The sequence below is a fragment of the Eleutherodactylus coqui genome, chromosome 1, assembly GCF_035609145.1.
Source record: "Eleutherodactylus coqui strain aEleCoq1 chromosome 1, aEleCoq1.hap1, whole genome shotgun sequence".
Taxonomy (NCBI): domain Eukaryota; kingdom Metazoa; phylum Chordata; class Amphibia; order Anura; family Eleutherodactylidae; genus Eleutherodactylus; species Eleutherodactylus coqui.
The window spans coordinates 357,608,135-357,635,922 of record NC_089837.1 but is presented as its reverse complement, the minus strand read 5'-3'; positions in this window follow the sequence as shown (position 1 = coordinate 357,635,922).

Here is a 27,788-nt window from a genome sequence, read left to right as displayed (position 1 = left end):
CAAGGCAGCTGTGTTAACAACTGAGCCAGCACACTTCCTTCTTCTCCCTGCTCCAAAGAAGGAGAAGATGGTGAAGAACAAGAGTAATAAACACAAAGTGAGTAAACAAACTTCATGCAGATGTTGCTCATAATCAGCTGTGAACCTAGAACCTCTGTGCTACAAGGCAGTGTACTTCTTTGAAGTAGAAGGTGAAGAAATTTTCATTCATCTTCTTCTTCCGTTTCTCTTCCTCCTTTTTCTCTTTTATATGCTTCTACATCTCCTTCACTTTATTCTTCTCCTTTTCCACTGGAGGAGGAAGAGGAAGTAAAATGTGGAAGAATGAAGAACATGGATAGTGGCCTAGGTTCAAATCTATCCATGGATAACATCTGCATGGAGTTTGTATGATCTCTTTGTGTTCCTATGTCTCTCTCCTTCTAGAGGAAGACCAAGCATGGTGTCTCAGTTCTTAGCACTGCTGTCTTGCAGTGCTGGAGAAGCAGGGTCAAATCCAACCAATGGCAACACACACGCACACCTCTAATACTTCTAGAGGTTAATTTAGTGATATCAATAGGAGTCAGAATTGGCCGTGCCAATTCCCGATTACTTTTTGAAAATCAGATCAGGCATTGCCGACCCGACTTTTAATTGCTTAACACTACATTTACTCAGCAGTCTATTTTCATTCGGATACCAAAAAACTGATGAGAGAAGCCACTGTGGTGAGAAGATAAGTGTGGCTAGTGTACTTCAGAAAACACATATTTGCCTATGAGGTTTTATTAATCCATGCTTGCCTTACAGAACTTTGTCTTTATAGGTATTTAACATATTTTAAAACCCATGTATCGATACAGTATACCAGAACTGTACATCTGTTCTCCATTGTGACAGCTGGTTATTATAGTTTCACTGTGATGGTCCCAATAAGCCAAAGAAATAAGCTATCAAACAGTTTGGATGCAGAACATTTTATTAGTAAGACTACATTTTTTACATCTTTACAGCGTGTATATACTACTATTTCAGTAAATGTAGAAAAGGTAAAGGTTTTCTTACAGTACCATCTAGTGCTAGAGACATGAAGTGCAGCTAGGATTTCCAAAATAAAAGAATCTATATATTTAACACTAAACTATTGATTAGACACATAATTTATTTCTTATTAATGCAAATTTGTGTTGCATTTCAATGCAGATTGCAATCAAGAAGTGACCTATTACTTCTTAACATGGAAATTCACACACAGATTTTGCGCTTTGGCAAAAGTCACAGCACAGTAGCAGTAGATTTCTGTATTTTACATGCAGAGTCTGCAGGGAACATTCTGTGGTGGGAACATACTCTTAGGCTATATCTTAAATATTTAGATATACTAGCGGCAAACTGTCTGTGGTAAATACTTTTGGAAAGCTTTGATATAACCCCATTATCTACCATAATTGGGATAACCCAAAGTAAATGGGGAAACCCAAAATTTGCCCTGGAACTAAGAAGACCAAAGTCTTTGGTGGGTTCCTCAAGCCTGGCAACAGGTACTGCACACAAGAGGACAGGTTTTATTTTTTTTTAACTTTCAGACATTGGTGGACTACTGAGGCTGTGATTGGCTACTGCAGTCTGGGATGTACTATTTACAGACTAACAGCATGATGCAAAGAGACCCGGTGATGAGAACAGCAGATGCTGCACTGGAGTTTAGGAGGCCTGGGACAGGTAAGTATTTATTTTCTTGGAAAACCCCTTTAGGATAATTTTATATCCTATAACGGTAGATAATCTACTTATTCTTACTTACAAATTCTCTCTCAAATGTTAATATCTGTTTAGGAAGTAACACAATTCTTACCTGTTGGAATGTGGTTTTATTAACTCCTTAATGCCACAGGGCATAACTGTACGTCATGGCTGCGGGGTACTTTACACAACAAGACGTACACGTATGCCCTGTGGATACCGCGAGATCAGAAGAGATCCTGCACCATTCGGCAGTGGGAGCCAGCTGTCACTGATAGCTGGCCTCCCGCTGCAACAGTGGGGGTGCATCAGGACAGCGACTCCCACTATTAACCCCTTACATGCCGCAATCTATGTAGATTGCGGCATGTTAAGGGCTCACAGAGGGAGCACACTCCCTCTGTGATGTCAACAGACCCCTGCAATGTAATTTCGGAGGGTCGACGGATTGCCATGGCAACAGGACACCAGCTATAGGTGTCTTGCTTTGCCATATTACAAGCGATAAGGCATTGCAGGACAAAAGTCCACTACAGTGATATAAAAAGTGTAAAAAAAAATCCTTTTTTTGTGCTTTTTACCTTATTAGTATAAAAAAAATTGAAATCTTACATATTTGGGATCGTCATATCTGTAATGACTCGTACAAAAAAATGAAAATACTTTTTAGTCTGCACAGCAAAAAGCGTTAAAAAACCCCCAAAAAAACGGAGACAAAATGCTTATTATTTTTCATTTTGCCTTCCAAAAAAGGCAATAAAACACAATAAAAGTGATCAAAAAAGCCATATGTACCCCAAATGGTACACATAGAAACTATAGTTTGTCACACAAAAAACAAGCCCTCACAGAGCGATTTAAAAAAAAAAAACAACAAAAAAAGAGTTTTTATTACGATACAGTGGAAAAACCTAAAAAGAAATAAGAATTTTAATATCGTTGTAATCGTGCCGACCCACAAAAAAATGATTGACGCTGTAAAAAAAAAAAAACAATGGCAGAATTGATGTGTTTTCTTTCCCTGCTATCCTAAAAAAAATTATAAATGTTTTACAATATAGTCCATGTACCCAAAAATGGCACCAATAAAAACTACAATTGGCCACGCCCTCATACGGCCGCGTCAAAGGAAAAATATAAAACGTTATGGCTTTTGAAAAGTGGAGATGAAAATCACCAAAAATTGTTGCATCCTTATGCCCAAAATAGGCCATGTCCTTAAGGGGTTAACTTTGCTTTAGACTATCTATTTTCATTTTGGAAATCAGGCACCTTTGTGGGTTTCATGCTCTGTAGATTCTAGTTATTACATTGGTATTGGTGTTCAAGCCTGTGGCAGAACCAAAAATAATCTATGTTAAGACACTATGCCTTGCTCATCATGTCTGTTTGTCATGTGAAGGCAGATTCGATTCCAGTGACTGCATCTAAAGTACAATAAAGTATTTGATGAAATAAAAGGGGCTACATGTTATTCTTCATTTTTTTAGTCATCAGGTTTAAATATTCTCTTTTCCCCCTAATTCACCAGTCCGCTATTCTTCTCAATTCACTTCTATATTTTCATCTAGAACTAACAGTACCAACCCAATTTTTGTACTCAATCCATGCTTGCCTGTGGTATATTTTAATTGAATTTGCCAGCTTTCCACTCTTAGGGCTCTTTCCCACAAAGGAATACACGGCGACGAGGTTTTTATGTTTTCACGTCTGCTCCGTATAAGCACCTAAATGGGCGTTTTTACACGGGCAGCGTTTTAACGTCCATTCACACAACCGTGAGTGTTGCTTTTAGCAAATAAAATATGCTGCACCCTGGAAAACCTTTGCTATGCCAAAAACCTTGGGATACCTTCCAATGCCTATATAGAGGCACCTGTAAGCTTTTCGCAGCATTGGACACTGCAAAAATACCTCCCCCTCCCTTCTCTTATTTACGTGCCGTATATTCGCCCATGTGAATGGCTGCATTGGAAAATAATGCTTCACATGGGTACCGTTCATGGGAATGAAGCCTTAAAGTAGTTTAATTGGCCATATATGCAAAGGGGCTAATCCTTACTACCTCTTACTAATTAGACTTTTGCTTACATAACTGCATTTCACTGTTTTCCTCTAGTTACTGTTTGTACAAGGGGTGCTGATAAGTCCTTGGCTTTGACGACAAAGAACTGACATAAAATAATGTCACAGTACAATTTCACAGTAATTCTACATAGTCCCTTCGGATATCAATGCACTTCTGATTGCAGTATTATAACTTCTTTAACCTACCCAGATAGAAATCCTTTGGTTGGGTGGTAAGCTAGGCTTCAGTCACTGCAATTATGTAAGAAATGGAAGCAAATTTAGATCACTTGAAGTGCCTTTTCAAATTAGAAAACAGATGGTAGTCTAATGGGGCCATATCAGGCCAATAGGGAGGATAATCCTGCACCTCAAAACCTAGGTCAGCCAGTTTGCTCTGGGTGATGGCCCCTGTGTGGGCTAAAGCATTGTTGTGCAAGAACACAACATCTTAAGTAAACTTTTAAGACTTTAATGCCTCCTTCAATTTATCAAGAAGTGTTGTGTAATACACATCCATGATAGCAGCCCCCTTCGATAGGTAGTCCATCTTTATCCCATAAGACACATGCCATCACCTTGTATGGTGACTTCTGCACTCTGAAATTCTTTGGATTTGGTGAACCACTATGTCTTCATTCTTTTGACTGTTTTTGATTCATACATAAAAATCCACATCTGTATTCAAAAGGTCAAACCGCATTCGGGGCGTCTAAAAGGTGAAATACTCACAGATCCATAAAAGTGCCATATCCTTTATTTAGTTCCACGTAAGAAAAGACAATATTTCAACTGACTTCTGCAGTCTTTTTCAAGTCACTAATGTCTAAGAACACCAACACCACTATAAATACACACCCAATAAAATATTATACCAATCAACACATAATTAGTTAAAAGGGCCCACCCCTATGCATGAGGGCTCAAGCATATTAACATATTTAACCTACCCCAGAGGCAGGTGTTCACCTCGCATCATGAGGCAGAGGACGCTATACTCCTCACATATCGGATCATACCAGCGCCCATGATGGCCAGCAGCACATGCGCGTGATGCAAACCAAGCCACGCGATACTGTGATTCAATCATGGCAACAAACTCTGCTGCAAAAGAATGCATGCGCAGAGCCTGGCAAGCTAGCCCGTGTTTCCACACATCTCATCCCGGCAGCAAAAAACCTTGCCATGATGATACACATACACAGAGCCTATCAAGTCAGCCCATGTTTCCTCGAGTGCAAAACTAGGCAGCACATAAATATTAGGTCCTTGCCCTATAGCCAACATGGAGGAAAGGATCATGATTAGAGATGAGCGAGCACCAAAATGCTCGGGTGCTCGTTACTCGAGATGAACTTTTCGCGATGCTCGAGGGTTCGTTTCGAATAACGAACCCCATTGAAGTCAATGGGCGACTCGAGCATTTTTGTATATCGCCGATGCTCGCTAAGGTTTCCATTTGTGAAAATCTGGGCAATTCAAGAAAGTGATGGGAACGACACAGCAACGGATAGGGCAGGCGAGGGGCTACATGTTGGGCTGCATCTCAAGTTCACAGGTCCCACTATTAAGCCACAATAGCGGCAAGAGTGGGCCCCCCCCCCAACAACTTTTACTTCTGAAAAGCCCTCATTAGCAATGCATACCTTAGCTAAGCACCACACTACCTCCAACAAAGCACAATCACTGCCCGCATGACACTCCGCTGCCACTTCTCCTGGGTTACATGCTGCCCAAACCCCCCCCCCCACGACCCAGTGTCCACAGCGCACACCAAACTGTCCCTGCCCAGCATTCAGCATGCCACGCCACCCTCATGTCTATTTATAAGTGCGTCTGCCAGAGGAAAAGCAGGCACACACTGCAGAGGGTTGGCACGGCTAGGCAGCGACCCTCTTTAAAAGGGGCGGGGCGATAGTCCACAATGCTGTACAGAAGCAATGAGAAATCCAATCCTGTGCCACCTCCATCTGGAGCTGCACACGTGGGCATAGCAATGGGGAACCTATGTGCCACACACTATTCATTCTGTCAAAGTGTCTGCATGCCCCAGTCAGACCGCGGTTTTTTATAAATAGTCACAGGCAGGTACAACTCCGCAATGGGAATTCCGTGTGCACCCACAGCATGGGTGGCTCCCTGGAACCCACCGGCTGTACATAAATATATCCCATTGCATTGCCCATCACAGCTGAGGTAATAATGTCATGTTTAATGCAGGTGGGCTTTGGCCCACACTGCATGCCCCAGTCAGACTGGGGTTCTTTAGAAGTGGACACATGTAGTTACAACTTCGTGTGGACCGACAGCATGGGTGGGTGCCAGGAAGCCACCGGCGGTACATAAATATATCCCATTGCATTGCCCATCACAGCTGAGGTAATATTGTCATGTTTAATGCAGGTGGGCTTCGGCCCACACTGCATGCCCCAGTCAGACTGGGGTTCTTTAGAAGTGGACACATGTAGTTACAACTCCGTGTGGACCGACAGCATGGGTGGGTGCCAGGAAGCCACCGGCGGTACATAAATATATCCCATTGCATTGCCCATCACAGCTGAGGTAATAATGTCATGTTTAATGCAGGTGGGCTTCAGCCCACACTGCATGCCCCAGTCAGACTGGGGTTCTTTAGAAGTCGACACATGCAGTTACAACTCCCTGTGGACCCACAGTATGGGTGGCTCCCTGCAACCCACCGGCGGTACATAAATATATCCCATTGCAGTGCCCAACACAGCTGATGTTACGTCAGCTGTAATGCAGGCGGGCAAAAAATTAATTGGATTACACTGTAGGCGAGGGCCCCAAAAATTGGTGTACCAACAGTACTAATGTACCTGAGAAAAATTGCCCATGCCCAACCAAGAGGGCAGGTGAAACCCATTAATCGCTTTGGTTAATGTGGCTTAATTGGTAACTAGGCCTGGAGGCAGCCCAGTAAAAAAAAAAATTGGTTGAGGTGAAAGTTTCAACGCTTTAATGAGCATTGAAACGTATAAAAATTGTTTAGAAAAATTATATGACTGAGCCTTGTGGGCCTAAGAAAAATTGCCCGTTCGGCATGATTATGTGAGGTTTCAGGAGGAGGAGCAGGCGGAGGAGGAGGAATATTATACACAGGTAGATGAAGCAAAAAGGTCCCCGTTTTGGATGGTGATAGAGAACGATGCTTCCATCCGCGGGTGCAGCCTACGTATTGTTTAGGTATCGCTGCTGTCCGCTGGTGGAGAAGAGAAGTCTGGGGAAATCCAGGCTTTGTTCATCTTGATGAGTGTAAGCCTGTCGGCACTGTCGGTTGACAGGTGGGTACGCTTATCCATGATGATTCCCCCAGCCACACTAAACACACTCTCTGACAAGACGCTAACCGCAGGACAAGCAAGCACCTCCAGGGCATACAGCGCGAGTTCAGGCCACGTGTCCAGCTTCGACACCCAGTAGTTGTAGGGGGCAGAGGCGTCACCGAGGATGGTCGTGCGATCGGCTACGTACTCCCTCACCATCCTTTTACAGTGCTCCCGCCAACTCAGCCTTGACTGGGGACCGGTGACACAGTCTTGCTGGGGAGCCATAAAGCTGGCAAAGGCCTTGGATAATGTTCCCCTGCCTGCGCTGTACATGCTGCCTGATCTCTGCGCCTCCCCTGCTACCTGGGCTGCGGAAATGCGCCTTCGGCCACTAGCGCTGTCGGATGGGAAGTTTACCATCAGTTTCTCCACCAGCGCCCTGTGGTATAGCATCATTCTCGAACCCCTTTCCTCTTCGGGAATGAGAGTGGAAAGGCTCTCCTTATACCGTGGGTCGAGCAGTGTGTACACCCAGTAATCCGTAGTGGCCAGAATGCGTGTAACGCGAGGGTCACGAGAAAGGCATCCTAACATGAAGTCAGCCATGTGTGCCAGGGTACCTGTACGCAACACATGGCTGTCCTCACTCGGAAGATCACTTTCAGGATCCTCCTCCTCCTCCTCCTCTGGCCATACACGCTGAAAGGATAACAGGCAAGCTGCATCTGTACCCTCAGCAGTGGGCCAAGCTGTCTCTTCCCCCTCCTCCTCATGCTCCTCCCTCTCCTCCTCCTCCTCCTCCTCTGGCCATACACGCTGAAAGGATGACAGGCAAGCAGCATCTGTCCCCTCAGCAGTGGGCCAAGCTGTCTCTTCCCCCTCCTCCTCATGCTCCTCCCCCTCCTCCTCAACGCGCTGAGATATAGACATGAGGTTGCTCTGACTATCCAGCGACATACTGTCTTCCCCCGCCTCCGTTTCTGATTCCAAAGCGTCTGCCTTTATGCTTTGCAGGGAACTTCTCAAGAGGCATAGCAGAGGAATGGTGACGCTAATGATTGCAGCATCCCCGCTCACCATCTGGGTAGACTCCTCAAATTTTCCAAGGACCTGGCAGATGTCTGCCAACCAGGCCCACTCTTCTGTAAATAATTGAGGAGGCTGACTCCCACTACGCCGCCCATGTTGGAGTTGGTATTCCGCAATAGCTCTACGCTGCTCATAGAGCCTGGCCAACATGTGGAGCGTAGAGTTTCACTGTGTGGGCACGTGGCACAGCAGTCGGTGCACTTGCAGATTAAACCGATGTTGCAGTGTCCGAAGGGTGGCAGCGTGCGTGTGGGACTTGCGGAAATGTGCGCAGAGCTGGCGCACCTCTCCGAGCAGGTATGACAAGTGTGGGTAGCTTTACAGAAAGCGCTGAACCACCAAATTAAAGACATGGGCCAGGCATGGCACGTGCGTGAGGCTGCCGAGCTGCAGAGCCGCCACCAGGTTACGGCCGTTGTCACACACGACCATGCCCGGTTGGAGGCTCAGTGGCGCAAGCCAGCGGTCGGTCTGCTCTGTCAGACCCTGCAGCAGTTCGTGGGCCGTGTGCCTCTTCTCTCCTAAGCTGAGTAGTTTCAGCACGGCCTGCTGACGCTTGCCTACCGCTATGCTGCCACGCCGCGTGACACCGACTGCTGGCGACGTGCTGCTGCTGACACATCTTGATTGCGAGACAGAGGTTGCGTAGGAGGAGGAGGAGGAGGGTGGTTTAGTGGAGGAAGCATACATCGCCGCAGATACCACCACCGACCTGGGGCACGCAATTCGGGGGGTGGGTAGGACGTGAGCGGTCCCAGGCTCTGACTCTGTCCTAGCCTCCACTAAATTCACCCAATGTGCCGTCAGGGAGATATAGTGGCCCTGCCCGCCTGTGCTTGTCCACGTGTCTGTTGCTAAGTGGACCTTGGCAGTAACCGCGTTGGTGAGGGCGCGTACAATGTTGCGGGAGACGTGGTCGTGCAGGCCTGGGACGGCACATCGGGAAAAGTAGTGGCGACTGGGAACCGAGTAGCGCGGGGCCGCCGCCGCCATCATGCTTTTGAAAGCCTCCGTTTCCACAAGCCTATACGGCAGCATCTCCAGGCTGATAAATTTGGCAATGTGCACGTTTAACGCTTGAGCGTGCGGGTGCATGGCGGCGTACTTGCGCTTGCGCTCAAACAGTGGCGCTAGCGACGTCTGGACGCTGCGCTGAGAGACATTGCTGGATGGGGCCGAGGACAGCGGAGGTGAGGGTGTGGGTTCAGCCCAGGAGACGGTAGTGCCTGTGTCCTCAGAGGGGGGTTGGATCTCAGTGGCAGGTTGGGGCACAGGGGGAGAGGCAGTGGTGCAAACCGGAGGCGGTGAACGGGCATCATCCCACCTTGTGGGGTGCTTGGCCATCATATGCCTGCGCATGCTGGTGGTGGTGCCTACCCAGCTGATCTTGGCGCGACAAAGGTTGCACACCACTGTTCGTCGGTCGTCAGGCGTCTCTGTGAAAAACTGCCACACCGTAGAGCACCTTGACCTCTGCAGGGTGGCATGGCGCGAGGGGGTGCTTTGGGAAACAGTTGGTGGATTATTCGGTCTGGCCCTGCCTCTACCCCTGGCCACCGCACTGGCTCGGCTTGTGCCCACACCCTGACTTGGGCCTACGCGTCCTCGCCCGCGTCCACGTCCTCTAGGCCTACCCCTACCCCTCAGCATGGTGTATTACCAGTAGTGCAGAAACAGAACGCTGTAATTAAATGTGCCGCTTATTGGCCTGTGGTTGGAGGCTGACTTCGCTTACGGAACGCCAGGAAATAATTTGGCGCAAGCCTGCTGTAACACTTAGCTGGCTGCGTATGATTTTGTAGAACTACTACACCCAGCACAGACAGACCCAGAACACTGAGCACAGTGACAAGCAGGCCAAATAGATTTTTTGCCCAAATTTTTTTAGCAAAGGCCCACTGCCTATATTCAATCAATAATAATAATATGTCTTCTGTCCCTGCCTACGCACTTCTGTCCCTGGAGTATGTCACAGAACTGCACAGTGTTGCACTGTGAACTGCAACGCAGCGGTGATTTCAGAGCCCAGACAGGGCCAGGAAATAATTTGGCGCAAGCCTGCTGTAACACTTAGCTGCCTGCGTATGATTTTGTAGAACTACTACACCCAGCACAGACAGACCCAGAACACTGAGCACAGTGACAGGCAGGCCAAATAGATTTTTTGCCCAAATTTTTTTAGCAAAGGCCCACTGCCTATCTTCAATCAATAATATTAATATGTCTTCTGTCCCTGCCTACGCACTTCTGTCCCTGGAGTATGTCACAGAACTGCGCAGTGTTGCACTGTGAACTGCAACACAGCGGTGATTTCAGAGCCCAGACAGGGCCAGGAAATAATTTGGCACAAGCCTGCTGTAACACTTAGCTGCGTGCGTATGATTTTGTAGAACTACTACACCCAGCACAGACAGACCCAGAACACTGAGCACAGTGACAGGCAGGCCAAATAGATTTTTTGCCCACATTTTTTTAGCAAAGGCCCACTGCCTATATTCAATCAATAATATTAATATGTCTTCTGTCCCTGCCTACGCACTTCTGTCCCTGGAGTATTACTGCAGGGCGCAATGCTCTGCACGGCCGATATACCAAAAAAAAAAAAAAGTGCAACACTGCAAAAAGCAGCCTCCACAGTACTGAACACGGTTAGATGTGGCCCTAAGAAGGACCGTTGGGGTTCTTGAAGCCTAAAACACTCCTAACGCTCTCCCTGCCTAAGCACTTCTGTCCCTGGAGTATTACTGCAGGGCGCAATGCTCTGCACGGCCGATATACAAAAAAAAAAAAATGTGCAACACTGCAAAAAGCAGCCTCCACAGTACTGCACACGGTTAGATGTGGCCCTAAGAAGGACCGTTGGGGTTCTTGAAGCCTAAAATACTCCTAACACTCTCCCTATAGCAGCTCCAACACGATAGCACTTTCCCTCAGCTATGTCAGAACGCATCTGTGGCGAGCCGCGGGAGGGGACGATTTTTATACTCGGGTGACACCTGATCTTGCCAGCCACTCACTGCAGGGGGGTGGTATAGGGCTTGAACGTCGCAGGGGGATGTTGTAATGCCTTCCCTGTCTTTCAATTGGCCAGAAAAGCGCGCTAACGTCTCAGAGATGAAAGTGAAAGTAACCCGAACATCGCGTGGTACTCATTACGAGTAACGAGCATCTCGAACACGCTAATACTCGAACGAGTATCAAGCTCGGACGAGTACGTTCGCTCATCTCTAATCATGATCTGTCAGAGCGCATGCTTGGGAAAAAATCCACATCTGATCCATTGTCAGCACTTGAGGCAGAAATGCATAAGAATCCTGCCAAAAATGCTTCAGAATTCACAAGGATGCTTGCACTTGGGCACGCTTTTGATCTGCTGATAAACATTTAGAGGCCCACTTGGCAGATAGCTTATTCATGTCCAGATGATCATGAATTATGGATATAGTAGCCTGGAGTTTGGTAGGTGTATGTCTGTCTCACGTAAACTGTTTTGTGAATATATGTCTCGTGTGTGCTAATAACCTGTCTTGTCGCCCTTCCCCCCTCTTAACCTTGGAGTTGTGGTTACTCTCGCGAGGAGAGAGTAGGTGGGAGGAGACAGAGTCAGAGGGAGAGAGAGAGATGCCGAGATGTAGTCGGTGGAGGAGGACGTGTCAGTGTGAGGCTGAAGCACGTGTCTTTTGCTTCTGCCCTCACAGAGCCGTGTGTTTGTCTCACACTCCATGAAACATACTAGCTACAGGTCTAGAACTGAAAGCAATGGCTTGTAATAGCGCCAGCTGGGAAAAATAGGTGAACATCAAAGGAAAGAGATCGGAGTGTTGAGAAGAACACGATGTCAGGAGACTACCCCTGGGGTTCATCAAATCAGATAACTTGGACGGAGGACACTTAGTAATGGGAAGAAAAGTGTCTCGTAGAAAGACGTGTGAGAGTGTGTGTAATGGAGATGAATCAGAAAGAAGCCTGCTAAATATATGTGTGTGTGACCTTTTGCGTATATGCATATATTATATAATTTTTCCATCTGCCTCATTTCCCTGCCAGTTTGTCTTACTCATTTTAATCTATTAAATATATATACGGTCCAGGGATAGTTGTATAAATCACACAAACCACACATCCTGCAACTCATACCACCTCTGATTTTTTTGACATTTTTTTACTCATCTCTTCTTCAACTCTCAATTGGGGAAAACCACCAAAATATTGTTTGTCATGAAATTGCACCATGTAACCCGTTAGACACCTCCATTTACCCTTTCTGCTGATGTGCACTCCACCAATTTAATCGGATAAGTTTTATTGTGAAAATTTTGGCAAATTTGTTTTATTGACCTTTTAACATGTCATTTTATTTCTGTGGTGTTCCATTAAAAGCCATCTCCTTTTATTAGTCTAATCAGCTTTATTGGATGTCATATTGCAATTTGACTTTTAGAATTGCTTTGGAAGCGTGTTTACTGCCTTAGGGCTTAGTCACACGGGCGTTTATTGCCGCGATTTGCGCATGCGCATGCGTCCGGCGACTTTTTAAAACCATTGCTTTGCAATGGTATCGGACACATGAGCGCTTTTTATGCGCTCATCCGATAAATTAGAGAACAGAAATCGCAGATCGCACCTATCTGCGATCTGCGATTCCTGTTCTCTTCTCTATATGCGCTCAACGGGGCCGGCGGCAGCAGCGCCGACCCCATTGAGAACATATAGAAGACAAATCATTCTTCTCTGCCACAGCTGGAACAGCTGTGGCAGAGAAGAACGATGTTTGCCCATTGAATTCAATGGAGCGGCAATACAGCCGCTCCATTGAAAGCAATGGGCTGCCGGCGTGCGCGGGGTTAATTGTCGGGAAGGGGTTAAATATATAACCCCTTACCTGCAATGCATCCTTAAATGTGAAAAAATAAAAAAAAAGGATGTTCTCACCTGCTCCCGGCAGCTGGAGATCCCGGCGGTCGGCCTGCAGTGGGTGTGAAGGAGGTGTGACTCAGGCTTGCCCCTGATTGGCTCAGCCTGAGCCAATCAGAGGCTGAGCTCAGTCACACCCATTCATGAATTCATGAATGGGTGTGACTGAGACTTGCTTCTGATTGGCTCAGCGCTGAGCCAATCAGGGGCAAGCCTGAGTCACACCTCCTTCACACCCACTGCAGGCCGACCGCCGGGATCTCCAGCTGCCGGGAGCAGGTGAGTACATCCTTTTTTTTTATTTTTTCACATTTAAGGATGCATTGCAGGTAAGGGGTTATATATTTAACCCCTTCCCGACAATTAACCCCGCGCACGCCCGCAGCGCTTGCATTCAATGGAGCCGCTGTATTGCCGGCTCCATTGAATGCAATGCGCTGGACAGCTCCGGCCCGTTTCTAATGAAACGCGGCTAGGAGCAGATTTTCGGGCGATTTTTGGGCCGATTTTTCGGCGCCGGTCACGCGATTTGCGCATGCGCATCCGTCATGCGATGCGCAAATCGCGTGAAAAAACGCCCGTGTGACTAAGGCCTTACTGCAATTTTATGTTCTACATGTACTCTTTTTTGCGCTAGCGTATTATACAATTCCAACATGCTAAGGTAATTGGAACTACGTAAGGCAATGTTAATGATTGCCTGCTAGTTATCGTGTATCACATGGACGTACAGCACCCGCGTAACAAGGGGTAATTATACGCCCGTGTGATCCTGACCTTATAGGGATACTTTTTTACTCACACAGCAACTCTGGACAGCGTGCTCTATGCAGAGAAGAACCTAAATCCTTGTAAAGATTGACGATGGAGGTGTAAGGCTCTTCTTTTTATGGTGCACTCTGTCCACAAATGGTGTGTAAGTAAAAAAGTGAGCCTTGTAATGTTGCTGCCTGGCTAAGGTTTGGAAATAGGTTCCAGCAAGTCAGTTGTAGAATGGTTCTATTTGATTCCTTGCCACACAGCAGCTTAATTAATTTTATCGGCAATGTAGAGCTAATTACTGGCCAGGTGGCAACACTACCAGGAGGAGATGATATAAAGGAACTGATGTCAATAAGTAAAAGAGAAAACGAAATAGAAAAGGTAAAAAAATATGTAAAACACACATGAGGTACCAACACAGAAATAGAAAATTACAATTGCAAAATCAAATAAAAAAGAAATGTTTATAATGAAACTATAAGGGCAATAGTAAAAAGTATATTAGAAAGAAAGGCATGTAGAACATAACATTGCAGTAAGGCAGTAAACACGCCTCCAAAGCAATTCTAAAAGTCAAATTGCAATATGACATCCAATGAAGCTGATTAGACTAGCAATGATGTACAGATGAAAAAGAACCACATAATAAAATGAAAAGAGAGGGCTTTTAATGGAACACCACAGAAATAAAATTACACAGTAAAAGGTCAATAAAAGAAATTAGCCAAAATTTTCACAATAAAACCTATCCGATTAAATTGGTGGAGTGCACATCAGCAGAAAAGGTAAATGGAGGTGTCTAACATGTTACATGGTCCAATTTCGTGACCAACAATATTTTGGTGGAAATCCCCAATTAAGAGTTGAAGTAGAGATGGGTAAAAAAAATATACAAATTCAGGGGTGATATGAGTTGCAGGATGTGTGTTTTGTGTGATTTATACAACTATCCCTGGACTGTATATGTATTTAATAGATTAAAATGAGTAAGACAGGCTGGCAGGGAAATGGGGCAGACGTAAAAATTATATAATATATGATATACACAAAAAGTCACACACATATATATGTATATAAATACACATTCATACATATAAATGCATATATAAATATATATACACACATATCTACAAAAAATATATTTAAAAAATACAAACATATATATACAAATATACATACATATAAGTAAAAAAATGGAAAACAAATGTAATAATATAAAAAAAATAAAAATTCTTTACTTACCAGTCGGAGACCTGAAGAGCATGAAATCACAACTGCCAGTCAAGAATACCGGAATAGCTGAAGTGAAAGGAGAGGAGGATGTAGCTTAGGGTTAAATGCATAGGATGGAGAAGAATTTGAGGAAGATGGGGATCGCTGGAGCGACAGGTGATGGAGCAGCGGGGTGGCTGCTGGTGATAGTGGTGCCTATTACGGTTGGTTGTGGGGACTGGGAGTGGTGAAATAAAAAGATCTTACCGGTATTGGGTGCAGCGTATCAGGGCAGGAGATGTTATATTGGAGTTAGCAGGACAGAGAATTTAAATGCCCACATGGATAAGGTGGGAAATTCTAATTGGTGCCGGCATATAGGCTAAGTGGGAGGTTAGGGGTGAGGAATATGCATGAATGGGCAGGGAAAATGAGGGGCTGTACCGACAGTAAAGAAACAATGCAGGGGAGAGGAAGGAAATGGGCAAGATAAGGACAGATAATGAATGGGAAAATAGATGAGAAGGAAATGAAAAATAGATGGATGATGTAAGACAGGTAAAGAAAAAAATGTATGGAATTGAAGGTGACTGGTGGAAAGAAAGGTAGGGTGAGCAGTATTAGACAGAATGAAGTGAGAGGGAGGAGAAAATAAATGAATGAATGACGAAAAGAGGAAAAAAAACTTGTGACAGTAATAATTAATACATTTTATATATATATATATATATATATATATATATATATATGTATATATATATATATATATATATATATATATATATATATATATATATATATATATATATATATATATATATATATATATATATATAAATAAATATATATAAAAGCACATGTGCATGCCAAGTGCTGAGCCAACACATATACATACAAACATGTATGCTCACATTGGGTCATATAATATATTTAAGAAATGGGCTCTGGAAATATACCTGCATAGAAGGATTATGGAGTTACACATAAAATGGATGTCAAAAACTTTAGAGCTATCTATTGCAGACATTCTCTAAACTCTCTTTAAGGCCCATTGGTATTAGCATGTTAGGCTTGAATATCCACTACATTTCTCTATTTCTTAACGTTTCACGTTTATTTGCTGTACGGGTCAAAATATATTCTAAGACGGTGATAGAGAAAGTCTTGAAGTTACTATTGTGAAAAACAGACACATGCCTAGAGACGCTGTGATTCAAGAAACCATTTGTGGTGCTGGATCTATGCTTATTTATTCAGCATCACAATGTCTGGGAAGTACATCCGACATGTTGGAGGATCCTGTGACATTCTAATCGGTAAATGACAAACATGGAAGAGCAATTCACAAAAGACCTGATTAGAAATATTTCTTTGGTCACACAGCTCGTAAAACTCTGTCTATTGTGGCAAATGCTACTACAACATTTACAGTTCTTCTTTCCCCACCGAAAGCAACCAACCAACTTGGGAAAAAGTTGGTGGTTCTGTGTTTGATGCAGCTTGACAGCTTTTAAATTGCTGTGGACAAAGGAAGTTTTTAATGTACGTAACCTTCTAAAAGTGATCTACAGTCTAGGCGGAATTTTGTAGGAAAGATAAGGGTCATGTAACAGAACAGGCCAATGTCTTTCTAGTATTGTTTGTTACCTGTTGTGGCAAGGATTATAACTAGTAATGAAATTGTGATTATATGGAAGAACTCAGATGCTCACACCGTGATGTAGTTCTTCTATATATTTCAGGTGGTCCAGGGCTTCCACTCATGCTATTCTTGGGATAGCAATATTTTGTTTCCAATACCTAGGGATGACTTGGCGCATCGTACGTTCCTGGTCAGTCTGGATAGACTTCATAGGCTCATCTTCTTTCCCTAAATGGTTATTAAATGGCTCCAATCCATAAAGCTAACTAATTGGGTGTGGATTGTGGGTCACTTCGTTTAGGTACACCATGCTCTCTCTTTTCTTTTATTCCTTTTTTTCTCCTTCTTTATTCTCCTATGTTTATTAAATTCTTATTCTCATTCTTCCCCTATTTTATGTCTTTAGCTTCTTTTCTTACATGGTTTATTCTTAAGATATTGCCAGGTGCCACCTTTGTTCTTAGGAAATCATTATGATGTCTTACTTGGTTACCCCTTTTCAAAATTATCATTATATTTCTGGAGTGGCCCATGCCAGACTCAGAAGACCATCTAAGGAGGTAATACCTGCTCTGTTATTAAATTTTGTGGTATTTCAGAAGCTGTTACTGTTACTAAAACAGAAGAAGAGACAAGATAAGATTATACAGCTCATTACTTTATTGTATCTTCATGATGTATAACTGACGCATTTTCTGGCTTCAATAAAAACCTTTTGAACATAAACTGTCCATACCAAATATTATTCTTGCACTTCCTATAATGTGCATTCCTGAAATTTCAGAAACTATTACCATCCACAGGTGTAAAATACGTCTTGGCAACAACTTTGCCATTTTCGTGACTTAGAACTAAGTCAAGGTATTTAATGGAAATGGGTGAACTCCTACCAGAAAAGAACAAATTATAATCATTAACATTTAGATATCTATTAAAACTACTAAATACTCCCCTGACCCTTCCCAGATAAAAATGAAATTTTTTATAAAAGACAATTTTGTTAGACCACTCGTGGTCTGACAAAATAAAGTTCCATTCGAATTCCCAGACATAAAGGTTTGTGAAACTGGGCGTGAACCTAGTGCCCATGGCGGTATCTTTGATTTGTTGACATAGTTGGGAATTAAATGTGATATAATTGTTCTTGAAAATAAACAGAATACCATCGATAATGAACTTCTTTTGTCTCTACGGAATCAACTAATCATCGGCAAGTATGGAGGAAATGGTATCAACCCCAGGTCATGCAGACTATCTGAATAAAGATCTGTGGTGTCTAGAGTGGCCCATTCAAATGACGTTTTCCACTGGACTTTGGACAATAAATTAATGATTGATGGGGTATTCTTGAGATACATGATAAGTCTAAAATCCTATTTCTGGAGCAAGATATCAATATAATGAGAAAGGTTGCAAGACACTGAATTGATACCGGAGACAATTGGTCCACCAGGAGCGTTCGTAATGTCCTTATAGACCTTTGGTAGGTGGTAAAATATAGGGATGTGAGAGTGATCAATGATGAATAAGTCCCTTTACTTTCTGTTAAGAATGCGATCAGTGTAGGCTCAATGAATAGGATTAAAGAAATATTGGCTCTTCTTGGGCCCTCTCTGCGCTCCTATTAGTAATATTGCCCTCCTCCTCCTACATTACACAACTCCTGCTGCCGATTTTCTGGCCAAGCAGAAGCATTACAAGGATACTCTTTTTACTCACACAGCCAATCAGGACATTGTGCTCTATGCAGAGAAGAACATGAATCCTTCTAAAAACAAGCGAGGGAGGACTCAGGCTCTTCTTTGTATAGAGCACTCTGTCCCGTGATGGTGTGTAAGTAAAAAAGGGAGCCTTGTAATGTTGCTGCCTGACTGAGGTTTGGAAATAGGCCCCAGCGAGTCAGCAGTGGAATAGTCCCATTTCATCCTTTGTTGCACAGCAGTTTAATTAATTTTATCAGCAATGTAGAGGTAATTACAGGCCAGGTGGCAACACTACCAGAAGGAGATGATATAAGGGAACTGATATCAGGAAGTGCAATGTATGCCTGTAGCCACTTGTAGTACCTGCAGATCTGTGTAGGTCTCAGGAAGTAGGATCTAGGGATGAACGTCAGTCTAGAAGTGTGCAGTGAGACTACTTGAGGCACGTTTCATTGGTCTGGGACAGCAGTAGGTCTGATCTTGAATTCTGAGAAGTAAGCTGCAAGCTGGATTAGGTAACTGTGTGTGTGGGAGCTGTACTGTGGGTCTCTGAAGTTGAAACAAAGGTGATAAATTACTGAAAAAAGACTCTACTGGCACTTATTAGGGTCTGTTTTAATCATTACTATGACAGGGTGTAAGCAATGTATCATTTCCAAAAAGTTTGCGAAAAAAATTGATGTCTGAATTCCTTGAAAAGCCATATTGTTTTATTACCATATTGCACAGAACACATAATCATCCCTCTGGGTATCCAATTGTAGCGGGAATGGGATCAGAAACTGATCCCCTTTCCCAGTACTTGGACTGCATATTGCGATCAATGTTGAGAAATACGCCATTTTTCCTTCAGCATAACGAGGAGGTTTTATCAATCTTATTAAATTTAAATCCACAGGAAAATGTTAAACTAGCCAGCACTGACATGGAAAGTGTGGATACTCTCTTCTCTCATGATGTGGGTGTGCAAGCTGTTAGACATTAACTGCTTTACGCTTTCGTGACACACATACGGTTAGATATATCCTGACTGCACATACCCTGTGCAGTCAGCATGTTAAGAGACGTCCACTGCATATGCTGTGTGTGCAGCGGTTTCAGGAGCCAAACCCACTCCATACACAGTATAGACTTTCTCTGACTCTGATTGTGGCTGTGAACCCTTAAAATGCTGTTATCAATTTTGACAACTGCACTTAAATTTCCTGATCGGGACCTAGATGTCCCAAATAACCCCACTGTGATAAGATCACGGGAGTGCCATCTAGGTGTCATGGCAGCCTGGAAGCTTCTGAAAGTCCCCACAGCTGACAAGCTCCTGTGCCTAATAAACGTGTGTGTCGCATGTCTTCAATAGAAAACCTGTTTAAAAATGTATAAAATTGGTATTGTTGCAACTGTAAATGGCCATATTTTGTAAGTATCACATTATTAATCTTGCATGATTAACTGCATCAGAAAAAAATACATAGCGACAGAGTTGCGCTTTTTTTGGTCATTCTGCCTCCAAGACAAAATTGAAAAAAAAATCTAGGAAAAAGTTATATGTTCCCCAAAATATTATCAATACAAATAACAGATCGCCCGCAAAAAACTAGCTCTCGCACAGCTCTATCAAAAGAAAAATTTTAAAAGGTTATGGAAGTCAAAAGCTGGCAACAAAAAAACAATTCTTTTATTTTAAAAAGAAGGTTGTTTTTTTAAAAAAAAGTATTGCTACATAAAAAAAATATATATAAATTTGGTATTGCTGCACCCGTATTGACCTACAGAATAAGGTCTAATTCACACAATCGTTGTTTTGCACGCATCCGTGGTGCGCAAAAAAAAAAAGACCTACATGGATGTGCAAAAAAACGCGTGAATGAAGCCTCGTTCCCATTGCTTTCAATGGGGCTGCCACTGCTGCTGGTGGCCTCATTGAAAGCAATGGGCTGCAGACACCAACCTCAGTGATTTTCAGGGAAGGGCTTGAAATATAAGCCTTTCCCTGAAAATCATCCCTAGCTTGTGTAAAAAAAACAAAAAAAAAACATACTGACTTTTCCAGCGCAGTTGGGGCTCGGCGTGTCTATTCCCGGCTCCTGAAAGGGCTGCGTCTAATGGGCTGAGTACTGCCTGCGATTGGCTGAGCGCTGTGACCAATCACAGGCAGCTCTCAGCTGTTATTTAATGAGTGGTTGAGCGCTCCCTGTAATTGGCTGAGTGCTCAGCCATTCAGACGCAGCCCTTCCATGAAGTGGGGATTTAAATCCCTGCCTGCTGAAAGAGCTTCTGTATATTGCAGGGAAGCCAAGCAGCTAGACAAGTCCCAACAGCGCCGGAGAGGTGGGTATATATATTTTTTATTTTTTTACACAAGCTAGGGATGATTTTAAGGGAAGGGCTTATATTTAAAGCCTTCCCCCGAAAAGTTTTGCAGGGGTTGCCGGCATCGCATTGCTTTCAATGGGGTCGCCAGCAGCAGCAGTGGCCCCATTGAAAGCAATGGGAAAACATCACAATCCTCTGCCACAGCTGTCACCAATGTGGCAGGGGAATCTTTACTCCCCGCAGGGAGTCCCCTTGTCACTGAACACTGTGACAGTGCTGTCACAGTGCTTAGTGATGAAGGGACTCCCCGCAGGGAATATTTACGCGCAGCATGGACCTATTAAGTGCACACATGTCCTGTCTTTTGCAGGTGTGTGAATTTACACGCCTGTAAAACATGAACATGTGAACACACCATAGGGAACCCATGGTTCTAGTAGATGCGTTGTTTTGTGCGCACTTACGCACGCACAAATACATGCTCGTGTCATTCAGCTGAGAGCTGCCCCTGATTGGTCCCTGCGCTGAGCCAATCAGAGGCAGCACTCACTCACCCATTCATGAATGGGTGAGTGAGAGCTGCCTCTGATTGGTGAGGGCTATGACCAATCAGAGGCAGCTCATTCAGCAGGCGGGGATTTTAAATCACCGGCTGGTGAATACTACTCACAGCAGTTCAGGAGAACTGCCGGCCGGCCGCGGCTGAACTCTGTCTGCCGGGACCAGGTGAGTATATTTATTTTTTACTTTTTACACATTTCTGGATGAATTTCAGGGAAGGGCTTATATTTTTAAGCCCTTCACGAAAATTCATTGTGCGATCGCCGGCAGCCCATTGCTTTCAATGGAGCCGGCTGTATTGCCGGCTCCATTGAATTCAATGGGCAAACATCATTCTTCTCTGCCACAGCTGTTACAGCTGTGGCAGAGGAGAATGATTTGTCTAGTATATGTTCTCAATGGGGTCGGCGCTGCTGCCGCCGGCCCCATTGAGTGCATATAGAGAAGAGAACAGGAATCGCAGATCGCAGATAGGTGCGATCTGCGATTTCTGTTCTATAATTTATCGGACGAGCGCATAAAAAGCGCTCATGTGTCCGATACCATTGCAAAGCAATGGTTTTATAAAGTCACACATCGCATGCGCATGCGCAGATCGCACAGAAAATCGCCCGTGTGACCGAGGCCTTACTTGTCACATTTTCCTTTTCAATTTGACAGTAGATGGTACTGCTAGAAAGCAGCCCAGACCCAGTAGAGGATCTCTAAGGGTGACTACCCACTACAGTTCTTTTTCACTGTGAAATTCGCTGCGTTTTTTTTCTCCAGGTGTCTATGAGACTTGTTAATGTTAAAATGGTGACGCGGCAAAATCGCGATTTCGCGATAAATTGTGATTTTTTTTTTTCGCAGTGAAAACGTAACAGTAGTGGGTAGGCACCCTTAGATGGGAATGAAAAGTTCTTTTACTTTCAATACCACTAAGTGTGATTCACAGTCGTCTAGCTTCATGTGCCACTCTGTGTGTTTGTAACAATTAAGTGGTTGTGTCACTGTTGTGAAGGAAAATAAAGTTAAAGGGGTTGTCTCGCGCCGAAACGGGTTTTTTTTTTTTCCCATAGGCCCCCTGTTCGGCGCAGGACAACCCCAAGGGATGTGTTAAAAAAAAAATACATATTACTTACCCGAATCCCCGCTCTGCGACGTCTTCCTTCTTCCTTCTTCTTCCTTCACCAAGATGGCCGCCGGGATCTTCACCCACGATGCACCGCAGGTCCTTTCCCATGGTGCACCGTGGGCTCTGTGCGGTCCATTGCCGATTCCAGCCTCCTGATTGGCTGGAATCGGCACACGTGACGGGGCGGAGCTACGCGATGATGCGTAGAAGGGGCGGAGCCAGAACGCCGCTCGTGCCTGGACCTAGGAGAAGGGGAGAAGACCGCACAGCGCAAGCGCGTCTAAAAAAGCAAGAAGACATCAGAATTAGACGGATCCATGGAGACGGGGACGCTAGCAACGGAGCAGGTAAGTGAATAACTTCTGTATGGCTCATATTTAATGCACGATGTACATTACAAAGTGCATTAATATGGCCATACAGAAGTGTATAACCCCACTTGCTGCCTTGAGACAACCCCTTTAACTTTCAACCATTACATTCTTCAATCATCCTTGAAGTTGAACCCACCACTTACATAAGAACACATTGTTTTCTTTTTTTTATGTATTATTTATCATGGTTTATATAGAACCATTATGTTCCACAGTGCTGCACATCAATTGTTACAATTCTAAAAGTCCTTGACTCCCATCTCAGCCACATGCACAGTAGAGACAAATTCGTATATATGCTCATTTAAAGGGTCATTTTTTTACACCTATGGACATTCTGTATAAAAACTAGCAAAGTTAAGCATCTCTATGTACAATAAAAAAAAAGACTTAAAAAAAATTCCATTAACCCTTTCAGGACCAAAAAGCTTGCCCCTTATAAAGATAGAACATGCATGCACAAAACTTGCATCTAAGGTCAATGCTGTGTGAAAAGATAGGACCTGACCTATCTTTGGTGCGAGCTCCCGATCATGTAAATGGTCAATTTCACTGCTTATTAAGCCCACGACTTAAAGGGGTTGTCTCACGAAAGCAAGTGGGGTTATACACTTCTGTATGGCCATATTAATGCACTTTGTAATATACATCGTGCATTAAATATGAGCCATACAGAAGTTATTCACTTACCCCCTCCGGTGCTGGTGTCCTCGTTTCCATGGCTCCGTCTAATTTCAGCGTCTAATCGCCCGATTAGACGCGCTTGCGCAGAAGGGTCTTCTCTGTTCTGGTCAGTCCGGGCACGAGCGGCGTTCTGGCTCCGTCCCTTCTACGCGTCATCGCGTAGCTCCGCCCTGTCACGTGTGCCGATTCCAGCCAATCAGGAGGCTGGAATCGGCAATGGAACGCAAAGAGCCCATGGTGCACCATGGGAGAAGACCCGCGGTGCACCATGGGAGAAAACCGCAGTGCATCCCTGGGTAAAGACCGGCGGCCATCTTGGATGAAGAATTTTATCTTTCATCACATCGGTGAGTAGCAAGCGGTTTAAAAACCGCTTTAAAATGCTATTTTATGTCGGGGGGGTGACAGGGGGAATGGGCTAATTTAAAATTTTGATGTTTTGCCTCGGGACAACCCCTTTAATAGCTGGAAATCACCTATTCACATTATTTTCTCCCTAATGTTATGCGATTTTTTTTTTTGCGATGCTATTAGAGTGTAAAAAGCATGCTCGTGTGAATTAACCCTAATGCATAGTACACATCAGGTAGTCAGAGAAACGGTGCGGCCATCTTTGTTTGTCCAGGACTGGAGGGTCACTATAAAGCATTTTGGACTAATACATTTTAGAGATGAATATTTTTCTTTATTCATAATCAACCAATAATTTTTTGACTTTCCTTATTTGCTTAAATGGGTTATGCAGTTGTAAACTATTCCTTAGGATAGGCCATCAATAGTTTACAACTGGACAATCCCTTTAACATTCAGGCCTTTCTTATAGAAGAAAAATGTTCACTTTTAATCTTGGGAACCTGGTACTTACATTTGGCACTATTTTTGCCATTTTAGAAACAGACATTTAATTGTTTCACTTCTTTTTCACATTACTAAGGCCCCTGCAAACGGGCAGAAATTCTGCAGCGGGATTTCCCACAGAATTTCCGTCTGTGAAAGCGGCCATAGGATTGCATTAGAAAACGCAATCCTAGGCAGACGTAAAAAATCACACACGCAAAACAAATGGCGGCATGTCCTATTTCTGTGCGGATCTCGCAGAGGCCGGCAAAGAAATGTCACTCCCGGGCCACCGGCTCCGCTCTGTGCATGCATCGGCTGGATGGCAGCCGGCACATCAGAGAGCTGGAGCCGCGGGTGCAGGTGAGAGCCGCACTGGTCCCTGCAGGGACCCGGGTCGGGTCCCGCTGCGAGAATTCACACAGTGGGATCCGACCCAACCGTCTGCAGGAGGCCTAAGGCTAACATATTGCCTCTACAGCCAGGTTCAGAGAACTGCAATGTTCTATTAAAATAATCAGCCATCAAACTGACCAACTTAAATAGGCAAATTGTTGATGCATAGGGGTTAATTTAAAAATTGGATTTGACATTTGCTTATGATTATTGCCTACTAGAACAAGCAAAGGCTGAGATCCTGAGCACTTAAAAAAAAAAATGTAATCAATTAATTATAATTATATTCAATTAATGTATTATCAATCATTATTTGATCTATGACTAGATGGAAACTTAGGGCAACATATCTACAGTATATGTCCTATTTACTAGATATAATACTGTAGTGACTATTCTGTATTCAGTGATTTCTGGTACCCAGTAGAGGGCAATATAATCCCGCATTCAACATATCTATTAGATACATATATGGCAGGGGAAAAGAAACACATTTTTGTTATGTAGAATGACCCTAAAGTCCAAAAAATATTACTTGCTCATACTGGAAGTTCATTTGGATTGAAGTTGTATATAAACTTCTACATTATATGCTTCATGTCAGATTCACTAAAAATAAAGATTTACATAACCCATGCTGTATAAAAGAGTTTATATTATTCTTACAATGTATCGCTTTTCGCTGAACTCATTTAAGAAGCTAAAAGCAAGCAAGAGACATACACATGGAAATATTTTATTTATGCTATTTTTTTTTTTATTATTAGAATAATGGTTGATGTTATGTTGGGATATGACTGAACAGTAAGCCCTATTTATGACTCATACATGATATTAAAAGAACAATAAGAATAGGATAGATGAAACACAAATTGATTATATGCTAATTGATATGTATCACTATATGATTTGCTGTTGGTTGTGTGTTTTACTTCTGTTAGTCGCAAATTAAAGGTAGAGAAATCCAGAACTTATCAAGATTGAACACTGATTAATGTATCATTTAAAAAAAGCATACTGTATAAACAAGGGATACATCCTGGGAAATCACTTTCCATGAGCTATGATCATGTGTTTTACTATATGCTTTTAGGGAACTGAATAAAACTATTTATTTTATAAGTATTGTTCAGGCTATCTTACTTTACTATCGGTATACACCTTGGAGATCGGCAAGCCTCTGTTCTCTGCACCCATGTTTGGAATTAACAAGTGATTTGGTGATACAATTTATATAGCTTAAAAGCTGTTCGTGGCAGGTGAGCAATGTCTGACTATTATGACTTTTGTGCTATATTTTTCCCCAGTTTTCCCTTCTGTATGGTCCATATCTAATTGTCAGTGTTCCCTGAGGAAGTGGGTAAAGACTAGATGCAACGATGTCTCCATTGGGAAGAGATGATTCTTCTACACTATTTCTCTTTATTAAATCCTCAGAAGCATCAGCATGGAAGACGTTATACAGCACTACAAAGCAATGTAGCTGTGAAGTCAGCACTGGTGTGGTTTGAAGTGGGATCCGCAATACCGGATTTGCACCTGTCATTTTATTCTGTGTGCGGAGCAGAGGGCAGGGAAAATCAGCAGGCAGCAGAGAATAGAGATTTGATTTTCCCTTCTGTTCTCCTGTTCTATGACAGGGTAACATGTACTTTTCTTTATCTTATCACACACACACCCGAATCAATCAGAGAACATATTTGCTCTTTGATTGTCAAAAATGGAGAGTCTTTTTTTATCCCAGGAAAGGAGTGAGAAGCTGAGCTTGCTCATATAATCACTCCTTAATGCTGTTAACCCTGTAGATGCTGCAGTTATTGCTGGTTGCAGCATCTATACAATTTTACAGAAATTAAAAAAAAAAAGGTTTCTTTTCTTTCCCTTTAGATAAATTATTTAAATATTGGGGGGAAAAAAGAAAAGAACATAAAAAACTATACATCTGTAACACTAAAAAATATTACAGTAGTTATCCAGCATGGTAAATTCCTGGTAAATTCAGTAAAAAAAAACTGACAAGGAAAATGCTAAAATAATCAGTTAAAAAATCCAAGTTAATTCCCTCCCCTTTGGTTTACCCTGTTGTGGTATTTAATTAAGAGGGTAGTTTTGGTGGTATTAATTGATTAGTTGGGATGGAGTTTTGAGTTGGTAGGGCTAAAGGCTTATTTACATGCAAAGACAATCTTTCAAATGATTGTAAGATTGATAGTTCTAGCAATCATACCCATTAGCACTTTATCAGCTTCATTAGTATGTAAATGAGCCTCCAATAGTTGTTTGCAAATCCAAGCATGTGGTCTGGACTTTCACTCAGCTGCATTGTCTTCGCATAGGCTGTCGCAGGCTGAACACAGTGTGCAGTCCCTGCTTTCTTTCCCTGCCTGAACAATGGATTTTATGCTCACCTAAAAATCATTGTTCAGCCGAAGAGTGAAAGAGTGAAAGATTATCGCTCAAAAGCGATTGTTTGAATAAATTTTGAGCGACAATCATTGCAAGTAAATGGGGCTTTTAAGTCCTCATTTCAGTTATTACAAAGTTGATGGTGGTATGGGGGCTGAAGTTGGTAAGACGAGGCCCTCATAAGTTATATGGTTACTTGTGTCGTGGTGACCAAGTATTGGTTTGAATTAGTACATGGTGATTGATGATATTGGTTTATGGGAGAAAACTCCCCAACTGAACCCTTTAATAAAATACTGCAGCCTTTTATCTCCAAAAATAGGGACTTGTGTTTTTTTTCCAATGAAGTTGGTTTAATTATATGTCAATAATGCATAAGATTGCATGGACTAATGGCTTAGTTTCCCTTTGCTCTCTCTTCTTTGAAGCATTCTTATCAGCTAATTTATGACCACAACAAAGTTTATCCTTGTTTTAGTCATAAATTAGCTGATAAAAAGCACAGAAGAAAAGCTGAAAACCAAGCTGTTAGTCCAGACTCACTGAGGGATCTCTTATTGAGTCTTTAGGGTTTTTGTAAAAGGAATAATTTACTCAGATTATTGCTGGATCATACAAATCTGACTGATGATTGTTCAGTGTAAATGCTTCAGCAACGACCTACCTCACACAGCCGTTTTTTTCCCCATTTAACGC